This window comes from Eptatretus burgeri, chromosome 4 (genome assembly GCF_056783735.1).
Source record: "Eptatretus burgeri isolate ZD-2024b chromosome 4, Ebu_testis_v1, whole genome shotgun sequence".
NCBI lineage: Eukaryota > Metazoa > Chordata > Myxini > Myxiniformes > Myxinidae > Eptatretus > Eptatretus burgeri.
Window position 1 is genome coordinate 137,341,523 of NC_140964.1, and position 27,333 is coordinate 137,368,855.

Genomic DNA, 27,333 nt, shown 5'->3' on the forward strand with positions numbered 1-27,333 from the left:
ACAAGGTCAGAGGTCGAGTTGACGATTTCGTAAGTACCAGTCTAGGACTGCTTGTTTGTGTGTTTGTTTGTGTGTTTGGTTGTTTGTTTGTAGGCACGATAACTCGAGAACGGAAGAAGCTACCAATGTGAAATTACACCACATCATTCAGGAGCATGATGGCTAGCGCTGTTTAGATTTTGGTCAAAATCGGCCAAAGGTCAAGGTCACAGTGAAGTCAAACATGATTCCATAAATTAATGTGGAGAAATGGAGTATTTTTGCTTCGCTCGACGTTACGAGTTCGTTTTAACTTCGATTTTAATTTTGTCTTCAGTTTTTGCGATCGCTTGGGACGCTTAAAACTCGGTTGTCGAAATTCTGGTAAAAAAATCGGATGTTTTGGAGATGTTTTAAGATTGTATAAAAAATATTTCACTCGACGCGTCACGGGTCGTCCCATGATGCAGTGCTCTCGAGCAGACGCGTTGTTGAGTCACGTATGGTTTTGCGTGTGCGCGCTGATGGTGTTTTCGATAAAGATGGTGTTTAAAAGTCATTTTTTTATCCCAATAAAGGTTATCGTCGCATGCCTGATGCACTGAGCCGTTGGATTATGGAAAGATTGTTGGTGGATGGCCGAATATTACGGTTTTGTGACTTTGATAATATAATATTGAATAATTGCGTGGAGAAATGGAGATTGTTGCTTCGCTCGACGTTACGAGTTAGTTTTAACTTCGATTTTAATTTTGTCTTCGGTTTTTGTGATCGCTTAGGACGCTTAAAACTCGGTTGTCGAAATTCTGGTAAAAATCGGGTGTTTTGGAGACGTTTTAAGATTGTATAAAAAAATATTTCACTCGTGCGTCACGGGTCGTCACGTGGTGCAGTGCACTTGAGCAGAGGCGGCGTTGATCACGTAAAGGTTTTGCGTGTGCGCGCTGACGGTGTTTTCAATAAATATGGTGTTTAAAAGTCATTTTTTATCCCAATAAAGGTTATCGTCGCATGCCTGACGCGCTGAGCCGTCGGATTATGGAAAGATTGTTGGTGGATGGCCGAATATTACTATTTTGTGAATTTGATAAAATAATATTGAATAATTGCGTGGAGAAATGGAGATTTTTGCTTCGCTCGACGTTACGATTTCGTTTTAACTTCGATTTTAATTTGTCTTCGGTTTTTGCGATCGCTTAGGACGCTTAAAACTCGGTTGTCGAAATTCTGGCAAAAATCGGATGTTTTGGAGACGTTTTAAGATTGTGTAAAAAATATTTCACTTGACGCATCACGGGTCGTCCCATGATGCAGTGCGCTCGAGCAAACGCGTTGTTAAGTTACGTTAAGGTATAATTGCGTGGGGAAATGGAGATTTTTGCTTCAGTCGACGTTACGATTTTTGATGGTTTGATACAGAATCATCATAGAAACTTCTGGTTTGCGTCGCTACCTTCTCGAGAGACAGCTTTTATTAGACAAGGTCAGAGGTCAAGTTGATGATTTCGTAAGTACCAGTCTATGACTGCTTGTTTGTTTGTTTGTTTGTTTGTTTGTAGGCACGATAACTCGAGCACGGAAGAAGCTACCAATGTCAAATTACACCACGTGATTCAGGAAGGTGATGGCTCGCGCTGATTATATTTTGGTCAAAATCGGTCAAAGGTCACAGTGAGGTCAAATATAATTCCATAAATTCACGTGGAGAAATGGAGTATTTTTGCTTCGCTCGACGTTACAATTTCGTTTTAACTTTGATTTTAATTTTGTCTTCGGTTTTTGCGATCGCTTAGGACGCTTAATACTCGTTTGTCGAAATTCTGGGAAAAATCGGATGTTTTGGAGACGTTTTAAGATTGTTTAAAAAATATTTCACTCGACGCGTCATGGATCGTCCCATGATGCACTGCGCTCAAGCAGACGTGTCGTTGAGTTACGTTTTGGTATAATTGCGTGGAGAAATGCAGATTTTTGCTTCGATCGACGTTACGATTTTTGATGGTTTGATACAGAATCATCGTAGAAACTTCTGGTTTGCGTCGCTACCTTCTCGAGAGACAGCTTTTATTCGACAAGGTCAGACGTCAAGTTGACGATTTCGTTAGTACCAGTCTGTGACTGCTTGTTTGTTACTGACGAATTCTAAAGATTTCGTAAGTAAATTGATGACTTCCGTTTCTGTTTGTTTGTTTGTTTGTTTGTAGGCACGATAACTCGAGAACAGAAGAAGCTACCAATGTCGAATTACACCACATGATTTAGGAGGGTGGTGGCTTGCACTGATTAGATTTTGGTCAAAATCGGTCAAAGGTCAAGTTCACAGTGAGGTCAAATATTCGATTTTTGATGGTTTTGTTCAGATAACTCGAGAACGGAAGAAGCTACCAATGTCAAATTACACCAAGTGATTCAGGATAGTGGTGGCTTGCACTGCTTAGATTTTGGTCAAAATCGGTCAAAGGTCAAGATCACAGTGAGGTCAAACATCCAAAACATTCAATTTTTGATGGTTTGGTACAGAATCATCGGAGAAACTTCTGGTTTGCGTCGCTACCTTCTCTCGAGATAGCTTTTATTTGACAAGGTCAGAGGTCGAGTTGACGATTTCGTAAGTACCAGTCTACGACTGCTTGTTTGTGTGTTTGGTTGTTTGTTTGTAGGCACGATAACTCGAGAATGGAAGAAGCTACCAATGTCAAATTACACCACATGATTCAGGAGCATGATGGCTAGCGCTGATTAGATTTTGGTCAAAATCGGTCAAAGGTCAAGGTCACAGTGAAGTCAAACATAATTCCGTAAATTAATGTGGAGAAATGGAGTATTTTTGCTTCGCTCGACGTTACGAGTTCGTTTTAACTTCGATTTTAATTTTGTCTTCAGTTTTTGCGATCGCTTGGGACGCTTAAAACTCGGTTGTCGAAATTCTGGTAAAAAAAAATCGGATGTTTTGGAGACGTTTTAAGATTGTATAAAAAATATTTCACTCGACGCGTCACGGGTCGTCCCATGATGCAGTCCTCTCGAGCAGACGCGTCGTTGAGTCACGTATGGTTTTGCGTGTGCACGCTGATGGTGTTTTCGATAAAGATGGTGTTTAAAAGTCATTTTTTATCCCAATAAAGGTTATCGTCGCATGCCTGACGCGCTGAGCCGTCGGATTATGGAAAGATTGTTGGTGGATGGCCGAATATTACGGTTTTGTGACTTTGATAATATAATATTGAATAATTGCGTGGAGAAATGGAGATTTTTGCTTCGCTCGACGTTACGAGTTAGTTTTAACTTCGATTTTAATTTTGTCTTCGGTTTTTGCGATCGCTTAGGACGCTTAAAACTCGGTTGTCGAAATTCTGGCAAAAATCGGATGTTTTGGAGACGTTTTAAGATTGTGTAAAAAATATTTCACTCGTGCGTCACGGGTCGTCACGTGGTGCAGTGTACTTGAGCAGAGGCGGCGTTGATCACGTAAAGGTTTTGCGTGTGCGCGCTGACGGTGTTTTCGATAAAGATGGTGTTAAAAAGTCATTTTTTATCCCAATAAAGGTTATCGTCGCATGCCTGACGCGCTGAGCCGTCGGATTATGGAAATATTGTTGGTGGATGGCTGAATATTACGGTTTTGTGAATTTGATAAAATAATATTGAATAATTGCGTGGAGAAATGGAGATTTTTGCTTCGCTCGACGTTACGAGTTAGTTTTAACTTCGATTTTAATTTGTCTTCGGTTTTTGCGATCGCTTAGGACACTTAAAACTCGGTTGTCGAAATTCTGGCAAAAATCGGATGTTTTGGAGACGTTTTAAGATTGTGTAAAAAAAATATTTCACTCGACGCGTCATGGGTCGTCCCATGATGCAGTGCGCTCGAGCAGACGCGTCGTTAACTTACGTTAAGGTTTAATTGCATGGAGAAATGGAGATTTTTGCTTCAGTCGACGTTACGATTTTTGATGGTTTGATACAGAATCATCGTAGAAACTTCTGGTTTGCATCGCTACCTTCTCGAGAGACAGCTTTTATTAGACAAGATCAGAGGTCAAGTTGATGATTTCGTAAGTACCAGTCTATGACTGCTTGTTTGTTTGTTTGTTTGTTTGTTTGTTGGCACGATAACTCGAGAACTGAAGAAGCTACCAATGTCAAATTACACCACGTGATTCAGGAGGGTGATGGCTCGTGCTCATTAGATTTTGGTCAAAATCGGTCAAAGGTCAAGGTCACAGTGAGGTCAAACATATTTCCGTAAATTCATGTGGAGAAATGGAGATTTTTGCTTCGCTCGACGTTAAGAGTTTGTTTTAACTTCGATTTTAATTTTGTCTTCGGTTTTTGCGATCGCATCGGACGCTTAAAACTCGGTTGTCGAAATTCTGGTAAAAATCGGGTGTTTTGGAGACGTTTTAAGATTGTATAAAAATATTTCACTCGTGCGTCATGGGTCGTCACGTGGTGCAGTGCACTTGAGCAGAGGCGGCGTTGATCACGTAAAGATTTTGCGTGTGCGCGCTGACGGTGTTTTCGATAAAGATGGTGTTTAAAAGTCATTTTTTATCCCAATAAAGGTTGTCGTCGCATGCCTGACTCGCTAAGCCGTCGGATTATGTAAAGATTGTTGGTGGATGGCCGAATATTACGGTTTTGTGACTTTGATAAAATAATAGAAAATAATTGCGTGGAGAAATGGAGATTTTTGCTTCGGTCGACATTACGATTTTTGATGGTTTTGAACAGAATCATCGAAGAAACTTCTGGTTTTTGTTGCTGCCTTCTCTCGAAACAGCTTTTATTAGACAAGGTCAGAGGTCAAGTTGACGATTTCGTCAGTACCAGTCTATGACTGCTTGTTTTGTTTGTTTGTTTTGGAATGAGCACCCCCTAAATTATCTTTAAAAGGAGTGTTTAAATTTACCCCAACACCCAGTTTTCATTCACACACTCCCTTGTGGTTCCCTTGGTGTACATGAAAAGTTTTGCGCCACTTGGTTTCATGGTTTTGGAGGTCTGGATGAGACACTCACTGACACACTCGCTCATTATTTTCGACATGCAAATACTTTGCTGACAGGGAGACAGAGACAGACTTGACACTTTGCTTTTATGTCCTTTCATTGCAAAACTATATTAACAAATTTTTTTTTTTACAAAACAGATGTGAGCAGAAAAGAAACCATTTTTTGTTTACAAAAATTAACAATTCATGAATACATAAAAAAGAACAATCAACTGTTTCATTATTTGCAAAACACATTTTTGGTCTCACGATGCAGTGACAAAGCTTGCCAGGTGTTGATAACACTCTACATGTACAGAGGAAGTGATGACGACATTCTCAGGGAGATTTAGTAAAAACTGCTCGAGACCAGACAATGCCTTCAGAAAGTGTTCACACCCCTTCACATTTTGCTGTGTTGCAGCCTCAATGTAAAATGGATTAAATTTAATTTTTTTATGTCACCGATCTCCACAAAATTCGCCATAATGACGAAATGAAAACACGTTTTTGGAAATCTTTGCAATTTCATAAAAAATGAAAAGCTTCAAATGTCTTGAGTCAAAAAGTATTCAACCCCTTTGATCAGGCACTCCAAATTGAGCTCAGGTTCATCCATTTTGCTTTGATCATCTTTGAGACGTCTCTAAAACTTGAATGGAGTCCACCCGTGATCAACTCAATTGATTGGACATGATTTTGAAAGAAACACACTTTTCTATATCAGGTCCCACAGTTGACAGTTCATGTCAGAGCGAAACTCCAAAATGAAGTCCAAGGAACTGTCTGTTGGGCTCAGAGATAAAATTGTGAGGAGGTATAGATCTGGGGAAGGGTATAAAACAATTTCTAGAGTGTTCAAAATTCCCAAGAGCAGAGTGGGATCCATCATCAGGAAATGGAACGACCCAGACTCTTCCCAGAACTGGCTGTCCGACCAAGCGAACGAGCTATCGTGTGCAGCCTGTGGCTGCTGGTTGCATCATTTTCTGGGGGCATGACTGTGCTGCTAATTTAGTGCCCTCTATTACCAGTGCATTGTCACTCATTTTGCCAACCTCAGAAGGATGACAAGCTGTTAACCCCACCTGGTGTTAATTCAATGCCTGACAGGGGCTCAAACTCAAGACCCGAAGATCTTCAGCCAGCCACCTTAACCGTGAAGCCAACACCGGGCTTTGGAGAACTCTGTTTTTCGTTTATATATCTTTTAGCTCAACAAGTGCTGCTTTCGGCCCACATTCTGTTTATATCCAATACCCCCCCCCAGCCTTATCTTATGACATGATTCATATGTATTCCTTCTTCCTGTGTTCCTATCTCTATCAATACTACAACAGGCTTTCAGTCTGCTTTCTGGCAACCTTTTGAAGTATTTAGAGAAGATTCAGGAAGGTTAAAGAAAACCAAGTTATTTTTTCTTCCATCCCTTTCAGCCATCCCCTCTGTGGCACGATTTGAACGATCTTCATCCTGCTTGGAGAATGTTCCTGAAAGCTCACCTCCAGTGAGGGATATGTTATGATGTTCAGACTTGGCATGCTGTGCTTGGTTTACCAAGTGTGCTTTTGTTACATTCAGCATATATTCACCCCAATCTTTTCTCTCAAGACCCTCTAAGACCCTGTGGACCCCTTTGACCCCAAAGATCTATACACCTTTTGGAACACAGACTTCCAAGACCATTTCATCCCTTTCGAACCCTGAAGACCCTGAGACCCCTTTCTACTCTTTTGACCTTCATACCTTTTAATACCCTGTCGATCCCTTTGACCTGACCAATATTGTAGTCGAATGATATCTTTCACGGGTGGAATTAAAGTCACACACAAACGGATTGACGAACCAGCATATGATTGTACACACAGATCTATCATGTGCAATTCCCAAATCATCATATTGTTGCGGGCGAGAACGACCACTCGGTGGGGGAGGTTACGTCATCACCCACCAGACTCCCCAGAATTGTAGGCCGTCGCTCCGGATAATTCCGTGAGGTGGCGAGTCGCTTAACCGACCGTGGACGCCAATATCTCAACCACATAGTGTAGGGTCTTTTTGTCTCGAACCAGTTTTCCTAATTATCTACGTGATTTTGACGACCGGGGAACCACGCTCTTGGCATGTCTTGCTCGAACCGGGTCACTCTACCGACTGCGGAACAGTTCTAACTACCGACTACCAACTCCGGTTCAGTTGCAGTCAAGCAGAACTGCCAAAGCGGTGCTGGCTGGGATGAGCAGATTAACGGGAACAAAGACCCGGCCAACACTCAGATCCGAACCATGCTGGACCAATGAAAGAAAGGACGGAAACAAACTGGAAACATTTCTACAGTAATTTATTTGCAATAAAGAAGACACAGAGCAAGACTTATCGCAGAATATACAAGCAAGAATTTACAATGTTCAAAAACACACTTGTACAGTTTCGACTTTCAAGACGGGCCCACACTCTCAGACGCACACTCAGATGGTTTATTAAAAGACACCCGCAGCCAGAGAGGGAGATACGAGCTGGGGGTCGCACTTCGCTTGGGTTCCTGCACGTTGAAGGGAGGGGGTGCTCCGTGGTGTGGCCAGCTAATGGGCTAGCACCAGCTTATGCACCAGCTAATTAGCACCAGCTAATGGGCGTGCGGCTCGACCCACAGTCACACGCGTGGGGCTCGTGTCCGTGGAGGAACCCGAGAGGAGCAGTCAGAGTCCCAGGGCGGGGATCAGGGTCGCGGACGGGACCCAGGAAAACTCCAACGAACGTCAGACAAATGCAGAACTCCACTCGAACGCCCCAGACTCCAGCTCAAACCACACAACGCACACCACCCAACTCAACTCCTCCAAAAAACTTGCACTCTGAGGATCGCGTCGTATTTTTATGGACCTCCCCAAACTTGGCGGGGGCTCGGTGCAACAGACGTCACCGTCAGCCCCGATTGGACAGGGCCTCCACAGATCCACCCCTTTATGGGCAGAGTCTCGCCCAGACCGGTAAAACCCCGCCCCTTCAGGCGTGTCTGGATCCGCCAAGAACAATCCACTGCAAGAGTTGGAGCGTTTGGAGAAGCCGAATAGGAACTACGGACTGGACGTTTTTTTCCCCGTATGCTGTGGCCAGCGAGGCGAGGGTTGCAAACGCTGGAAGGTTCCGTGGTTGGTTGTTGGTTTGTTTGTTGGATGATCGTTGGATGGTTTGTTGGATGGTCGTAAGATGTAATAACCGACCGAAAAGGACATCGCACCGCACACCTTTGATTCTCCCATGAGACAAAAGGAAGGGACCTGTCTCACATGTACTTAACGGAATAACTGACTCTTGGGACATCTATGTGTTTGAATGCATATGGTTTCCAGATCCGTAACAATAATTTAACAGCAAAGATATTGAGGCAGCGGTCTGTTGCTTCCTTCACTACCCAGGTGGTTTCGACACCACCCTTTCTCCACAACCTGGCTTTCGACACAACCCAGGTTCAATTTATTTTTTTTCTGATTGAAAAAAATTGTAATTTCCCTGCAGCTTTGGATTCTTTTGAAGCAACTTTTCTTTAAAATTTCTCTCTCCAAGGAGTGTTTCTATGTTTAAGGAATTGCCAGACAGACAGCATTGGCCTATTATTATATAGAGATGGTGAGGCAATGGCCAGATTTAGGGGTAGTTGACCCAGGAGACGGGTTTGGGTGAGCCTGCCAGGAAGATACACGACAAGGCCAAAAGTACTGTATGTGTACACCAGATTGTGCAACATCTCATTCCAAAATCATGGGCAGGAATATGGAGTTGGTCCCCCCCCCCTTGCTGTCATTTCAGCCACCACTCTTCTGGGAAAGCTTTCCACTCGATGTTGGAACATTGCTGCGGGGATTTGCTTCCATTCAGCCGCAAGAGCATTGGTGAGGTCGGGCACTGATGTTGGGTGATTTGGTCTGGCTTGCAGTGGGCATTCAAATTCATCCCAAAGGTGTTTGGGGTTGAGGTCAGGGCTCTGTGCAGACCAGTCAAGTTCTTCCACACCGATCTCGACAAACCATTTCTGTATGGACCTCCCTTTGTGCACGGGGGCATGGTCATGCTGAAACAGGAAAGGGCCTTCCCCAAACTGTTGCCACGAAGTTGGAAGCACAGATATCATCTGGAATGTCATTGTATGCTGTAGCGTTAATATTTCACTTCACTGGATCGAAAGGGTCCAGCTTTAACCATGAAAAACAGCCCCAGACCCTTATTCCTCCTCCACCAAACATGACAGTTGCCACGATGCATTCGCGCGAGTAGCGTTCTCTTGGCATACGCCAAACTCTGATTTGTCCGTCTGACTGCCAGGTGGTGAATCGTGTTTCATCACTCCAGAGAACCCATTTCCACTGGTCCAGAGTCCAATGGTGATGAGCTTTACACTCCAGTCAACGCTTGTCATTGCGCATGGTGTTCTGAGGCTGGTGTGCTGCTGCTCGGCCATGGAAACCCATTTCATGAAGCTCTCGACGAACAGTGCTTGTGCTGACGTTGCTTGCAGAGTCAGTTTGGAACTCGGTAGTGAGTGTTGCAACCGAAGACAGACGATTTTTCTGTGCTTCGCACTTCAGGATTCGGGGTCAAGAACAGACGACATCGACCACACACTCACCCTTGAAGACCCTTGCTACCTTCTCACCACTACCTGCTCTCACTGTCCCCTCACCACTGCCTGCACTCAATGCCTCTTCATAAGTTTTTCAAATGTTGAACAAAGGGAGAGGGGGTTCTGAAGACAAATGTTGCGTGTGGCATCGTTTCCTCTAAGGCCGGCCCTGTGTGGGGCAGTTGCAGATTGATCACATTCGGCCTCACGCTGTGTGAAGGGAAATTCATTCATTCATTCATTCATTCATTCATTGGAAGCATGTGCACAGCATGTCGCTGTGTCAGCTTTCCACCAGTACTCTCAGGGTCGCTGTCTGGCCATCCCCCAGGCAGATGCCTGGCTCATCCCCATCTCTTTGGGATTGGATACTGCAGGCACCCACCCGAAGGAACAGCCTCGGGTTAACCCGAGGAGACTCTGGCGGATGACACCTCATCACCACCCCAACACACACAACAGTGTGTTTTGCAGAGCGAAGGGTTTTGTGGTGGCCAGAGTGAAAATCCTGCCACCAACCTGCTCGGGAAGGCAACCAACTGCAGAAGGACGTCCGCAGACACAGTTACCACCAGATATGGATGGGTGTTGACTCACGAGCTCTCTTCCCTTTGTCAGGTTTTGTATTCAATCCTGCTGGGTGTCCATGAAAGGGAAATGAGGAAGAAGAAAAGGAATAAGATGTTAGTAGGGCAAGAATACTGATTCTGGCTCACTTTTCCCCATGTAAATGAATGGGGGATTTTCAGCGATTCCCTTTTTTTTTCCCTAAAAATAAACCCCCTTTTTATCCCAAGGTATATTTATTTGTCTCCCCTTTTAACTTGGAGGTTGAACCTCATTGAATTGAACACCTGGGGGTTGAACAGCTCACTCATTGAACCTATAAAGATTTGTTCATTCTCAAATTCCTTCAATAGTTTAATTTTCTTTGCACAATAATCCCCATCTAAAATATTGACAAACAAAACATTTGAATCTTTATATTTTTGAAGATACCCCTTTTGTGCCATTACGAAATGATAAACTTCTCTTAATGCTCTCATCTGGCCACCTCCTGAGCCACATATCATTTTGAGATTATAGTAAATTGTTTTTTCATTGTTCAATTGATAACCATCAAAGTTTTCAGTCCATTCAAGGATATTCATTTTTTTTCTTTACATCCTCTAACTTACTAGTTTTTAAATTAATTCGCTTATTTGTTTTATTTACCTTTGTTTTAGTTATTTTTTCAATAAGACTTATTTGATATTTTTCACATTCATTATGTTTTCCATTTATATACCAAGACTGAGATTTTCTCCACTCTTTAGTTTGATTAATACTTGGTTTAACCATTTATATATTGTGAAAAAACGCGGCGGTAGCCCTTAAAAAACCCTAACCCATCTTCCCATCGTTAAAACACAATCTATTCTATTCACTCTATCATACAATATCCATATGGAACACAATCTATTCCATTATCTAAAATAAATCTCTTATCATCAAAGGCTCCTAATGCCTTTTTATTTACTTCTTCACTATATATGTTATGTTTATAACTTCTTATTGTATTCATTTTCCTATATTCTTCTTTCTTATTCATCAAACAATTATAATAATTTCTAAAAGTTATTGATTTCTTTATTACATATTTCTTTATTCCCTTTAACCTCTTATCAATCTGTTCACCATACTTATAAGCATATGCCTTTGCTCTCAATCCAATAAACTCACTCATTACTTTTCCACCCAACTCATCCTTAAACTTACCAATAACCTTTTCATTCTTTTTGGAAAATAACTCACTCTTCTTGCTGAAATTACTTGTATCATATACTCCAATATTTTTCTTCATATCTTCATAAACATCATCAGTTTTTATATCTAGGATAAAACTATCAGTGTCCATATACAACAATGAAACATTTTCACCATACTCTTTCTTTAAGTCATTATACAAATAATCATACATCAATATCTTTGATAAATCAAGAACTGCTGTTCCAATATAAATTGGTTTATCCATTACAATACTTTCCTTTTTCATATGAATTGCAGAAAAGTTCTCTGAAAAAACCTCTTCTCTCTCAAAACTTGGTTTATTTATCAATCTCGAAGCTTCTTTCCAAGATGTTGCGAATCTAATGTTTTGCCTGTTTCTAACATTTTCCATAGTCTTTCCAAATACAGCATTATTCATTAATTTATAAAAGTCCCCTTCAAATTTTACTTTTGTATTTGCTCTCATATCTCTATTGAATTTAATATACTTTTTCACCCAAGGACTTTGTTTAAATTTTAAAACTCTGAATTTTAGCTACTCTCAATCCTTCTCTCAAAAACTGTTTTAAGCTTCTCTGATGTAAAACATATCCCTCTTTATCATAGAATGTTGTTAATAACTTTTCTGTTGATTTGCCTTTAATATTAAAACTTTTATGATAATCACTGAACCATTCTTTCTTTGGGGTTTCTTTCTCACATGCAAAAGGAAGGTCTTTATGCTTATTATGAAGAACACTCGGGTACCTCAAATCAACTTCAAAATAATAACCTTCTTCTTCATCATTCAATTCCTCTTGAGAAGAAATAACAATATTCATCAAAGCCTTTTCATAATCCTTTTCTTCCACCCACTCTAATTTACCATAAGGCAGAGATTGAGACATTGCCCATCCATACAAATTATTAGCATCAAAATACATCAAATAATTACTATCTTTTTCACTATCATAATTTGGGAGATATTTATTATTTGCTTTCGCATATCTTTTTGAACATACTTGTGATATTCCACCTCTTGGACTTCTCAATCATCAAAAGCATATCAACATCACTGATTAAATCTATATCTTGTTTTGTCATTTTCAACATTGCACTCCAAGCTAAACCAGGAGCTGTGAAATAGTGGGGAGGATCTAATCCATAACAATTTTTATTATGACAGAGTGTTCTAAAAGCCTCAAACACATCAGCTAACAATAAAACATCTGTTTTTAGATATAAATCATGATATTCTCCAAGGTTCTTTATCTTAAATATTTTCCATATTTCTTGTGCGTGTTTATATTCCTTATCACTTATCTCTTCTTCATCAAGGTTATTATAGAAACTTTCTTTTGAAGGAAGTTGTGTTTCTTTAAATCTCATAAATGAATCCATATAATCATAAGGATAAATTCCCTTACTTGTAAGAATTTTCTCTTTACTTTGAATTTCATTCCTTGTTTGAATTTCCTCTCTCGTAAGAATTCCTTCTTTAATCAGAATTTCATCTTTAATCTGAATTTCCTCTTTAGTTAGAATTTCATTCATTGTTCGAATTTTCTTTATAATTAGAATTTCATCTTCAGTTAGAATTTCTTCATTAATTAGAGTTTCCTCTTTACTTTGAATTCTCTCTTTAATCTGAATTTCCTCTTTAGTGAGAATTTCCTCTTTTGGAAAGAATGAATTAAGATTTGGAAAAGAGTCCGTGGAGCTTAGATTTGATGCGAGGTAGGCTAGTGGTGTTCCCATAAACTTGGAAGAATCTAGAAACCTACTACGAGTTAAAGGTTTTGTGAATATCATTTTTGAAAATGAAATATACTTTTGACTTGTGTTTGTTATGGCAGAAATATTCCCTGGTGTTTTTGAAAGTTCATTTATAAATAGATGTGTATCATAGTTGGCGCTGTTGTGAAGAAAGACTGGAATAAAAGAAGGTAATTTATAATTAAGATTACAACAGGAATGAGCGGGACCTCGATATTTACCAGTAAGATGACAATGGTCTCTAACTTTAGACTCCTTAATTTCCCCCTCACAAATATGACAGATATTGTTCATTCTAAATTCTAATTTTTCTTCTTTGGTTAATTTCATCGGTTCATTTGTTTCTTTCATTAATTTAGTGAGTCTTATACAATCCTTTTCTAATCGTTTTACAAACTCTTGTGAAGCATTTTTTCCACGATAATGTTCAAGTTTGTTATACTTTTCTCCAACAGATGATTTGATATAATAACAGAAACCACAAGGAATATGTTTTTGATATTTATTTGTATATGGTTCTTTTGGATTAGGAGAAGCAGTATTTATCTTTTTAAGGATACATTCAAAATCAGCGTATATCACAAATGGGTGCATGATAGATTTATTATAATCTTCAAAAGAAATCTTTTCACCAGGTTTAGGCATTGTAATTACAGCTGATTTATGATTACTACAATATTTTGAATGTTGTTCTAATCGTTCTTTTGTATGAAATGAATTAAGACATCGCTTACAAGGATATATTTTGTTTGCTGTTCTGAATACCTGAGAAGAGATTAATCTTGATAAATTATTGATGTATGTGTAATGTGAATTCTTTCCAACACTAAAATATAAAAGGTCAATGTGTGTTTCTTCATTTTTATAGTTGTTTGAAATTTTTAATATTTGAACTTTGTTTGTATCCGTTAATCCATATACATTAATAGAAAGATTATTCTTTTTCTCAAATTTAGGAATATCTGTTAGTGGCATTGGGAATTTAAAATCTTTAATGTCCAAGGTATTCTCATATTTCATATATTGTTTTACTCTTTCTGAATTACATTTTGGTGGATGAAAGTGAGCAAGAACAGACCAGAGAAAACATTTATTATCATTGTTCTTAATATTAACAACTGCCTGCTTTAGTTTTATTTCTTTTGGTAATTCAATATAAGAAGAAGCTTTAAGAGGGTTTGATTTTAGAATGTGTATATCTAAAAAGATGATTTTTTTAATATTGAATCCACTTCCTACCACTGTATTATCAACATCCTCCTCTTGTCTTGATAGTTCTTCATAAACCCCACTATTCAAAAAATCTTGAAATGATGTTATAAAATGAAGACCTGTTCTCATATAAGGAGTATGTTCTTCATCTTGTCTTTTCATATTCATTTTCACTCCCATATAAAACTTGAAAGTTTTCATTTCTTTTAATGTCTTTTTAATAAATTTTTCAACATCGGGTTTCACTATTTCAATTGATTCAGCAATTGATGATGGACCGGGTTCTCCAAATTGAAAAATCCTTATTTTTATATGCCCTTTAAATGCCCCATCAGTGTTTTTAATATAATAGTTTCCCTTTACTTTAAACTCATTTTTCTTGTGTTTTTGTGATTGAAGATGTTTATTATAACTACTCTTCAAAACATCCTTTGAACAGATATCACAATGTTTTCTTTCCAACTCAAGAGGAGATATTTGATGAAATAGATTAAATGTGTGTTTGTTGGTTCGGAGGTGTTTTCTATAATGTTTATATTCGTGATTACAAACATCGCAGTACGTTGTATTCACCATATTTATAGAATAAAACTTTGCTTAAACTAAAATTTTCTTGATGAAAATTTCGTTTAATTTATAGGTGAATCTGTGCTTAAAAACATTTTATCCTCCAACTTTTTCACTTAATAAATACAATGTTTCAAGACACAAAAGACAAGTTTCAATCAATCTCTTCATCTGTTAAAGATACTGAGAAATATGTCAAGGATGTAAAATTGAACAAAGATAAATATAACAACTATTGGATAAAAACTATTATGGTAAATAATGAGTTCTTCAATTTCCTTCAGTGGAAGGGCTTTTAGTATACCTGGTAGAACATCAATTAAAGTATCTCTAACAAAAGTTTCTCCTCTCCTTCTAGTAATATATTCAAAACTAGAAAAAGCAATGAAACAAGAAAAAGTATCAAAGAACAAAAACCTTATGGATGAAGCTTTAGAAAGAAAAGATAAGACCATCTGTAATATGCAAGGAGAAATTTGTATTTTTTTCAACAACCCTAAAGATGTAAATCCTGATGAAATAAAGGATGTTAATATATCAGGTGAAATGACATTTCGTTCAATAGTAGTTAACGATAATTTTAAAATTACCTTTAATATAAAAAATGTTGTGTTGAATCTGATAATGAAAAAAAGTATATCGATATCGATGGTAATATACAACTGAAAGTATGGATGAATTTCAGTTTAAGTAAAGTTTTACTTTATAAATATGCTAGACTTTCCTGATTCTTCATATGACAAATTTGAGAATTGTCCTGCGTGTGAAAGAGGGGGATTAAACACAGAGTCAAAAGCCTATAAACAATGTATATTCTGTGATTATCTTCTAATTAATGATAATAAAAAATATAAAAAGGAAAATAATTCTTTTAGATTTACACCAAAAATGAATTACTTTCCAAGATTGATTAGAGAAATGAATGTAAAGTATGAGGGTGATAACACACCTTTCCTTACAAGGGAAGAAACTGAACGTATAAGAGAAATGTTCAAAGGATTGTTGTTATATATTATTCATGGATGTAATTTTCAGGGAAATATCAACACAAGATATTGTATAAATAAAATAATGGATTATCTTGAAATTAAACCTGAACTTAGGATAAAATATAGTTTCTTAAAAAGCCAATAATAAATTAAATAACTTGTTTTCTAAATATATAAATGAATGATTTTTTACCTATTTGGGAAAATAAGATAAAATTTAACAACCATAAAAATCTCCCAAATTCATTAAGATGTCTCATAGTTGGTTCAAGTGGATGTGGAAAAACCTGCTTACTTTTAAAAATGCTCCTCACTCCCAACTTTTTAGATTATGATAATTTAATAATTTTCACAAAGTCGAGTTTTCAACCAGAGTATCAACTACTCTCACAAGGTTTTAATGCTGGTCTTCAAAAAGAAGATATAATCGGTTTATTTAAACGTCAAAAAAACCTAAATGATTATAACATTGAAGATATAATTCAACTATTTTGTGATACACAGAGATGTAAAAAGAAATCAAATCCTATAACTTGTATTCTTAGTGATAATACGGATGATATACCGTCTCCCCAAGATTTGGATAAATCAAAAAAGAACCTCGTTATCTTTGATGATTGTGTTAATGAGAGAAACCAAACGGTAATGGACAGCTACTACACAAGAGGGAGACATTCTTCTTGTAATTGTATTTATCTTAGTCAATCGTACTTTCAACTTCCTCGTCGTTCCATCAGAAACAATGCTAATACTTTTATTTTATTCAAGTTAAATTCAATAGATATCAATAATTTTTGGAGAGATAATTGTTCTACATTATGTAGTAAAAAGAAATTTGAGGATTACATGAAGCACACGACTGAAAAATATAAATATATTGTTGTGAAACAAGATGAGATATTAAGGGATATATTTTTTGTTTTATAAACAATTACATATATAAATGACAACTATTATTATAAATCTTGTGGGTAAATCTGCTTCTGGAAAAAACTTTCATAAATCAAGGTTCTTGTGTAGTACAAATGAGAATATTGTAAATTTACTTAAAAAACACCCCGTGATACGTATTGTATCAACAACAACTAGAGCAATAAGACCTGGAGAAATAAAAGGTGAAGATTATCACTATATTTCAGTGGAGGAACATATGCGATTGAGGAATGAAGGACAAATATTTGAGGAGGTTTCTCTTGGTACAACAAAATATTCACATTGTAAGAGTGAGTTAAGGAAACTAAAATCTGGTGGTGTTGGGATATTAGAAACTAATCCAGAAGGAACGAGACAAATTATTAAATATCTGAGCGGGGTGAAGATTTTATCATTCGGTTTTGATTTTGATGAAGAAACTCAACGCAAACGTATGAAAAGCAGAGATGCAAGGATTAGTGAAGAAGAAATTACAACTCGCATTAATGTTAATAAAGAATTTGATGAAATATTTAAAGAAAAGGATTTATTTGAACACATCTACTTGAAAGATGAAGAAAAGGAAAATTTCCCTGTTGATCTTTACAATTCATTAAATGATATTTTACAATAAATAAATGGATACAAAAGAAAGAGCAAGAAGATTTAAGGAACATCAAGAGTTGGTTTCAAAAGTTGTAAAACAGCAGGAAGACATAAAGAAGAAACGCAGACAGAAACTAACGGGCGAAGAAGTATTTGAAAGAAAACAAGAGAAATTTTTTAAACCACTTTTAAAAACTTCCCAAGAAAAAATGAAAGATGTTTCCACAGTTCCCACAGTAGAATATACTCCCAGAAAGCTCCAAATGTTAAAAGATTTCAGTCAAATGACGGAGGAAGAATTAGAGCATATTGGAGAATTAGAATATGATGAAGGTTTATTTCAACAACTGGAAGAGATTAATCAACCCCCTGATTATATTGTGAATGCTGTTCAAAACAATGAATATTCAGCGGATTCAAAAACCAAAGCAGGACTCATTCCAACAGAACAACCAGCAATATTTCATCTTGTTCAAGAAAAGGTATTGATATTTAATGATGAATTAAGGTTCTTAAGTTCTGCTCAACCCCCTGTTAAACTAACTCCGAGATTAATGTTTCTTCTCACAAAAGATGGAAGACAAGGTTCAACTGTGAGGGATGAATCAAAGTATATTGATAAACCATTGGATATGGAAAATAATGATGATAGAGTATATATTGATTTGCTGAACACTCTAAATTATAAGATTATTCTTTCTGGTAAAAGTAGGAAGAATGAGAAGGAGAAACACATTATTCAGGCTTTAAGTATCCTTGGTTCAGGTGTTAGTTTTCTTCCAAATGACCCATCGCAATTAGTTAATAGACTGTTATTGTTGTTAGGCAGTAAGAAGGCTGGAAATAACAATTGTTTTAATGAAGCATCAGCCATTTTAGACCAGTTGATGAACATGAAAATAATTAATAAATCTCAATATAAAGACATTTTATCTCATATTAAATAAGATGAGAAGCACAATCCTGAGTTTTAATTTCACAACAAGCGTCCACACATCTTCATTCCCATACCCACTACAACTTGACACAACAAAAGAATATGAGGCATCTTTATTGTCCATGGAAACTTATAATACCTTATTTAATATAACCGAGAAAAATGACAAGTTTAGTTATAATCCGGGAAGTGGATACAAAACAATAACAGTCTCACCCGGAGCATACGAGATTTCTCAAATATCTTCCGAAATTGCTCGTCTTATGAAAGAACAGGGTGATGAACCAAAAAATATTGTTATAAACATTCAAAAATATACTTCAAAATCAACGATTAAAGTTAAAAATAACTACAAGGTTGATTTCACAATTGATAATTCATTTAGAGAGTTATTGGGTTTCTCCTCAAAAAAGATTGAAACTAATGGGACGTTTTACAGTGATAATGTCATTCAAATATCCTCAGGAATAAATTCGGTGTTAATTCACTGTGATTTGATTGATGGTGCTTATAATGATGGAAAAAAAACAAATACAATATTTTCATTCAGCGCATACTCAACCCCAATTGGTTATAAATTCAATATGGAACCTAAATATTTGGTTTATCTACCTGTGTCAGGAAAAACCATACACAGAGTAAATTTTAGGATAACCGACCAAGATAATCGTGTGATTTCTTTTAATGGAGAAGTTATATCCATCAGAATTCACCTACGTGAAGTTTTCCAATAAATAAATACGATGGTTATTGTGAGGAAACACGAGTTGGGAAAATATAAAATAATTACAGGGGATGGGATGTTCCTTTCCCCATACTACAAGGGTGAAGGTATGTATCTTGGTAGAGGATACTATAAACCTAAGAGACAAAGGGGTGTCGGACATCAATTTAGAGGAGATGGGATAATTGATACTCTCATGGGTATTGGTTCAACTATTCTTAAACATAAAGACCTAATTGGTTCAACTGCTTCTGCTGTGGGAAATGTAGCAGGTGCTGTAAAGAGTATAAAAGATGCTCAGAAGGAATCTCATAAATTACAAGCAATAAAAGAAATTAAGAAAGGTAAAACTCAGTTGTCCGTCCAAGAACGACAGAAAATAATTCAAATACTTGGATCAGGGTTTCAAAAGTTTTAACATCTTTTTTCCTAAATAAATACAAGTATGGAAGCAATTGATAGTATCTATGATTTGGATGATACTATTATTATCTCAAACTCCACTAAAAAAGAAGATTACTTCAAGGTAAATGCAATAACTGGAACAGACTGGAATACAAATGGTACAAAAAGTTTTGAAATAAATAATCAACAAACCTATTTGAATCTCTCCGAAAGTTTCTTGTTGTGTAAATTTAAATTCACTAAGGCTGGGAATAACACAAACGCTACACTTGTAAATGATTTCTTCTGGAAAATGTTTGATAGTGTGCGTTTGTATATTGGAACACAAGAAGTTGAAGCGGTTGATTATGTCTCTGCTGTATCTGAAATGATGAAATTTACACTCTATACATTCAGTGATAGAATGGGAAAGGGGTCTGTCGAAGGTTTTATTCCTGATATGTCAACGGGAACAAACACAGACCCTGGATATATTCAAAGGAAAGGAATGTATAATGATGATACAAAAGCAGAAAATAGTTTTACTGTGGCAGTTCCTCTTAAAGGTATATTTGGATTTTGTGATTATGATAAAGTTCTGTATGGTCTTAAAATTAGATTTCAACTACAAAGGAATGATAATGAAAATAGATTGCTTTTTGGTGTTGGTAGTGCTTTTGGTGAACAGAATAAATTTGTAATTGAGGAGATGAGTTGGTATATCAGTGAATATACTCCTAATCTTAAAACAGAAGAGATGTTGAATCGAAGACTTAACTCAAAGAAACCACTCAGTGTATCATACCTCAAAAGAAGATGTCAACACGTTAAACTCAATCAAACTACTTACACGTGGAATTTGGGTGTTCTGGAAGGAAAGCCACGATATCTGTGGATGATTTTTAAAAAGCCAGATGGTGATACTGCGACTGATAAGAATAATGCATTGAGTGATAATGCAAAGGTGAAACAACTTCGCGTTTCTCTAGATGGAACATTTTATCCACGAGATAGATTGAAAATTAATTGGGAAAAAAATGATTTTGCTGAAGCATACAAGTCTTACCAAAAGGTGTGTGAAAGTAATGGAAATAAAGAACCTATTTTGGATATGACAGCATTTAAAAGTTTGTATACAATCTATGCGTTTGACCTGAGCGCTCAAAAGGAAACTATAAAGTATAATCGAGTGGATACTTCCCTATACATTGAAAGAGGAGAGAGTGAAGAAGTTGATACATATTGTTTGCTTTTGGAAGAAACAGAATTGCAGATTAATACAGATAATGGTGTGATGATTAGTCTCACATAATTTTTTGTTAAATAAATGAGTGGCAAAGTACCAACTGGGGTATATGTTAATCAAATCAATCTTCATAAACTATCATCTTGTGTTCAAAATCAAAAGCCTTGTACGATTAACGTTAATACAATTCAGAGAAAAGGAGCAGTAAGAATTGCTGTTTTGCTCACAAGAGAACAGGTTAAAATCTTGAATGACACTGGCTCACTTAAAATTAAAATGACAAAACCAATGTTGAAAAAATATTCAATAAGAGAGACGAGTGGAGGATTTCTCCCATTTCTAATTCCTTTATTTGCTGGTTTAAGTGCGGTTGGAGCATTGACGGGTGGTATTTCAACAGCGGTGAAAACTGCCAACGAAAGGAAGGCTCAACTCCAGGCTCAAAAAGAATTGGAAAGACATAACAAAGAGTTGGAGAAACAAATTAGTGGAAGTGGTGTAATTGTAGATTTTGCTGAAAAACTTGAAGGTCTGCCTGATAAAGCGAGATTGTTAGTTGGAGATATGCTTTCTTCTATAGCACAAGCAGGTGTAAAATTAACGAAAAGAGGTAATGGAATATATCTTTCGAATAAATAAATGAGCATTGATGAGTGGTTGAAAGAATTTGGAAAGAATACAACATCAAATTTACAACTTGCCAAATATTGTAAGAAATTAAAAATTCATAATGTGGTTATTTGTATGAGAGATGAATTAACAAATGTGCCGAAACATACAAAGAATATTATTATGAACTTAGAAGATAATGATGGGAACGGTTCTCATTGGGTTTGTATTTTTAATAGTCAAGACAAATATTATTTTGATAGTTTTGGTCTTCCACCACCTGTTGAAGTCATAAAATTCTTACAGAATGGTGTTTATCAAACATTTCAAGTCCAAGAATTAAATTCCAAGTGTTGTGGTCAATTATGTCTATATGTGTTATTTCAACTCAACAAAAATAAAAAATTTTATGATATTATTTTTAATCTAATATAAATGACTTATGTTGGTAAAGATGGTTCTATCTTTGGTGTATCTCAAGAACTGGATATTGATTTATCAAATTATTATACAAAGGCACAGGCTGAACGACATAATATAATATAAACAAAAATATTAACATGAAAAATGCTTATAAATTAAAAAATTATCCAAGCCCGACTGACGCGAATGACTTGGTGAGATTAAGCGATTTATCACAATATATATACTTAAATGAAACGGCTGTGTATTCCAAAGATACAGAAGTGTTGATATTATCTCCAGGTCATACAGAATTCACAGTTCGAATTAAAATATATTTTTATAAAGAAGGGCGTATCGTTTGTATGAGAATAGAACAATGGGGGTATGATATGAATGATTTAGGGTATAATTGGTCATTTAAAATTAACCTCGAAGACCTGGAACAATTAAATCAGTCTCGTAAGGAAGAATATTATCCACTTGGTATCGAGAATGAGTTTTGTGGAGCCACGATTAGTAAACAACAAATAAAAGAATTTAATAAGGGTAAATATAATAATGGTTTTGCCCTTGTTTATCTCATGAAAACAGAAAAAACAGGATTATATATAATAAGTAAGGAAATACAAAATGATTTAACTATGGGAAGATGGGGAGGTGTTTCGTGCCATAATATTATTCTAACATATATTTCTAATACATAAATGACAGCAAGAAGGCTTCAAGAAAATTATCATTTCTGTGTCCAAGCATACCTTCAAGAAAAGGGTATTCGTTATTTTAATAAATATGTTCTATAACATAAGAATGAGGTATTTTCAATAAAAGATTGGCATTATGCTGATGTTGATAAACCGACAACTTTAGATTTAATTAGAATGTTAAATAATGAAAAAATTATAAGGTTAAGAAAAGGTAAGGCTCTTTTAGAAATTCAAAAGAAATTTTATTGGTTTCCTGTTGTAAAAAAAATTATTTTGGATACAGGAATAACAAGAAATCCTGATGAATATATGTATAATATTCTATGGGGTGTAAACGATTCAAGGACAGTAAGGGATGAGGAAGGAGTTGAAGAAGAGAGGGAAGAGGAGGAAAAGGAGGAGAGGGAGAAGAAAGAGAAGGAGGAAAAGGAGAAGAGAGAGAAGGAGGAAAGAGAGAATAGAGAGAGGGAGGAAAGAGAGAAGAGAGAGAGGGAGAAGAAAGAGAAGGAGGAAAAGGAGAAGAGAGAGAAGGAGGAAAGAGAGAATAGAGAGAGGGAGGAAAGAGAGAAGAGAGAGAGGGAGAAGAAAGAGAAGGAGGAAAAGGAGAAGAGAGAGAAGGAGGAAAGAGAGAAGAGAGAGAGGGAGGAAAGAGAGAGAATGAATAAATATCAAAATATGGAAACCAGTGAGATTCAAAAAGATTGGTGGTATTACAGAAAATAACTCAACCCACCGAGGAGGAAAACAAAGAATTGACAAGTCTATTTGCAATACTTTCGACAAGACTATTAGCATCGACAAGATATGGATTTTAATTCAAGTTTTTCATTTTTTTTTTTCTTAAATAAATGGAGGAGAGAGTGAAGGCATTTCTAAGGATTCTTTATGTTTTAAAAATTAAGATTCAAATGTGCATGTTGGAAACTAAAAAGGTTTTTGCACTCTGCAGGAATTTTTCTCATAAATAAATGAGTTATTGTCTCAAATGTAAAAAGAAAACTAATACTAAAAATATTTCATATATTAAAAGTAAAAATAACAGGGTTATACAAAAAGGTATATGTTCGGTGTGTGGTTCAAAAAAAAATCAATTTATCTCCAAACACAAACTCGGAGGAGATATACAAAAGTTTTTATCAGGAAGTAAATTTACAACTACTGGAATACCAGGGGAATTGCATCTTCCAGGGTATTCTTTCTGTGGTCCAGGCACAAACTTGGATAAAAGATTAGATGAGGCAGACAATCCTAAATCCTGGAGTAAACCAATCAATAGAGTTGATGAAGTGTGCATGAGACACGATATTGATAATGGGAATACCACAACGTTGGAAGAAAAGCATGAAGCCGATAGAGAAATGTTGTATAATTTGTCTCTGATACAAAATCCAACCTTGAGAGAAAAAGTTGATAGGTTCATCGTGAAGAAGATGATTAGTGCTAAATTGAAACTTGGACTTGGAAATTCAAAAAACTTATAGGCTCTAATGATGCCATTAAGACTGAAGAGCAATTAGCTGATGAATTACATAAACCAATATTCACAAAGTTTCAGAGAAGGAAAGTTTATTCCAAGGAAGTTGATTATATCTGGTCTGCTGATTTGATTGAACTCAATAATGATAAGGGGTACAAGTATGCTTTAACCATTATTGATTTGAGGAGTAGATATGCATGGGTTGTCCCTTTAAAAAACAAAACAGGTAATACTCTTATGTTAGCTTTTCAACAGATATTTAATAAAAGTAAGAGAAAACCTAAAAAATTGTGGACTGATGAGGGTAGAGAGTTTTATAACAAGACATTTATGAATTTTCTAAAAAATAACAGTATTACATTATACAGTACCTTTAATGAAGGGAAGGCAGTTGTTGTTGAACGTTTTAATCGTACCTAAAAAGAGAGACTATATAAAAAATTCACACAACTCGGTTCACAACAATGGTCATCTTTTATTCAGGATATTGTGGATAAGTATAATGACACGATTCACACGTCAACAAATATGAAACCATCAGAAACATTTACAAAATTAAAATATGAAAAAGAGATTAATGTCAGAAAACCTAAGTTCAAAGTTGGTGTTATCGTAAGAATATATAGGTGGAAATCTCATTTTGAAAAGGGTTTTACTGAACGATGGACGAAAGAACTTTTTAAAATTGTTGATGTAATAGATACGGTTCCTTGGACTTATAAAATATATGATTTGGAAGGGGAAGAGATTTTAGGTTAATTTTATTCACAGGAATTACAAAAGACAAAACTAAGCAGATAATACACCTTTGTGGACACTGGAGGGACAAGTCCGAGGTGTATTACAGTATATAATGTGTGTCAAGGGGGACGTTCTTAGATCTGTGAACCCCAAACACAGAATCCTCAACTGAATAGTCAAGGTTTAACTTTTGTGTGTGTGTGTGTGTGTGTGCAATGGGAGCAATAGGTTGGCGCTTCACTCCCTCCTACTATACACCGTTGTGGACACTCGAGGGCCAAGTCCGAGGTGTATAACAGTATATAATGTGTGTCAAGGGGTGGACGTTCTTAGATCTGTGAACCCCAAACACAGAATCCTCAACTGAATAGTCAAGGCTTAACTTTTGTTTGTTGATGTGTATGTGTGTGTGTGTGTGTGTGTGTGTGTGTCCCAACCCTCACATTCAAAATCTCAACCCCAACTCAATCCTCACCCAACACAATGTCTTTTTCAAAATGAGATTTCCACCTATATATATATATATATATTTTACGTTTTTTTTTTTTTCTCTTCTTCCAATTCTGTCTTTTAAGGCTTTCAGGTTTGATAACATAGAAAGAGGGAGTAAGAACTTTCTTTATAGGTTTAAATCCCAAAGAGTGGTAGCATTTCAAGTCTTCAAAATAAACCCAACTTTCCAAGTCTCCAAGGTAGTTATTTAAACCATCAAGGCAGAACTCATTTACTGATTTTTTCAAAATTTGTGAGTCTCCAAGGTAGTTCCCATATTTAGAACCATCTTGGCAGAACCCTTTTCCTGAGTCTCCAAGGTAGTTATTTAAACCATCAAGGCAGAACTCATTTACTGATTTTTTCAAAATTTGTGAGTCTCCAAGGTAAAACTTGTATTCTGGCTCATCAACGTATAACTTGTTCAGTGGGTATTGTCTTGATAACTCACAATGAGTACTATTGCTGTAAAACTCTTTTTCAGGATTTTGCTGGTCTCCAAGGTATAACTCTTTGGTTGGGTCATCAAGGACGAACTCGTTCTGTGGGTCTTGGTCGCTCATAAGGTCTTCAACCAAGCCAACAATTTCGCCCCAAGTTGTAGCAAAAGCAGTATTTTCATTTCGTATTTCAGACACAATTTCCTGTGAGAGAAAATAATAATGTATTAATTCAGTTATTTAATTATTAAATGAGTATGCTTCAATCAAAGTTTGAAAATAGGAAAATAAAAATCTTACCTCAACAGATAAGAGGTTTGAATCCAGTTCATCAACTTGAAGGTTTAGTTCCATACAAGACAGAGAGTTCCAAGGAACACCAAAGTCATCCCACTCAAGGTCTTGCTCGTTCTGTAGGTCTTGGTCGCTCACAAGGTCTTCAACCAAGTCAACAATTTCGCTCCAAGTTGTAGCAAAAGCAGTATTTTCATTTTGTATTTCAGATACAATTTCCTGTGAGAGAAAATAATAATGTATTAATTAAGTTATTTAATTATTAAATGAGTATGCTTCAATCAAAGTTTGAAAATAGGAAAATAAAAATCTTACCTCAACAGATAAGAGGTTTGAATCCAGTTCATCAACTTGAAGGTTTAGTTCCATACAAGACAGAGAGTTCCAGGCAAGCACACAGCACACCATTGCCAGCAAAAACAAATGTTTAAAATGGAGCCTGGGCTTGAAGCTTTTATAGAGAAAGACTGGTGGGTGTGGTTTCCTTTGGAAATTCCCTGGGCAAGCCTAGGCAAGCCTTCATTGGGAAATTTTTCAAAACCATAACATCCTGTAATTTTCTCGTGATTTCTTTGTGAGTCAGAGATGAACTGGAAATGATGTAAGAGTGGGCGGGGCTTAGCAAAAGTAGGCGGGGCTTAAGAAAAGTGGGCGTGGCTTAGAAAAAATACCTTATGAAAAGTGGGCGGAGCTTAGCAAAGTGGGCGGGGCTTAGAAAAAGTGGGCGTGGCTTAAAAAATACCTCACTAAAAGTGGGTGGAGCTTAGCAAAAATGGGCGGGGCTTAGGAAAAGTGGGCGTGGCTTAGGAAAAATACCTCATGAAAAGTGGGCGGAGCTTAGCAAAGTGGGTGGGGCTTAGAAAAGTGGGCGTGGCTTAGAAAAAATACCTCATGAAAAGTGGGCGGAGCTTAGCAAAGTGGGCGGGGCTTAGAAAAGTGGGCGTGGCTTCGAAAAAAACCTCACAAAAAGTGGGTGGAGCTTAGCAAAAGTGGGCGGGGCTTAAAGAAAAGTGGGCGGGGCTTATTGAATACCTTGTGGAAAGTGGGCGGGGCTTAGCAAACGTGGGCGGGGCTTAAAGAAAAGTGGGCGGGGCTTAACAAAAAAATAACCTGTGGCTCAGGAGGTGGTTAAACAAGAGCATTAAGAGAAGTTTATCATTTCGTAATGGCACAAAAGGGGTATCTTAAAAAATATAAAGATTCAAATGTTTTGTTTGTCAATATTTTAGATGGGGATTATTGTGCAAAGAAAATTAAACTATTGAAGGAATTTGAGAATGAACAAATCTTTATAGGTTCAATGAGTGAGCTGTTCAACCCCCAGGTGTTCAATTCAATGAGGTTCAACCTCCAAGTTAAAAGGGGAGACAAATAAATATACCTTGGGATAAAAAGGGGGTTTATTTTTAGGGAAAAAAAAAGGGAATCGCTGAAAATCCCCCATTCATTTACATGGGGAAAAGTGAGCCAGAATCA

General features: G+C 36.6%; 1 protein-coding gene across 1 annotated transcript in view; it reads left to right on the plus strand.

The window, feature by feature from the left end:
• The window catches only part of LOC147029204 (uncharacterized), an 87,908-nt gene that overhangs the window by 54,698 nt on the left and 5,877 nt on the right, over positions 1-27,333 (plus strand). The window lies entirely within an intron of this gene.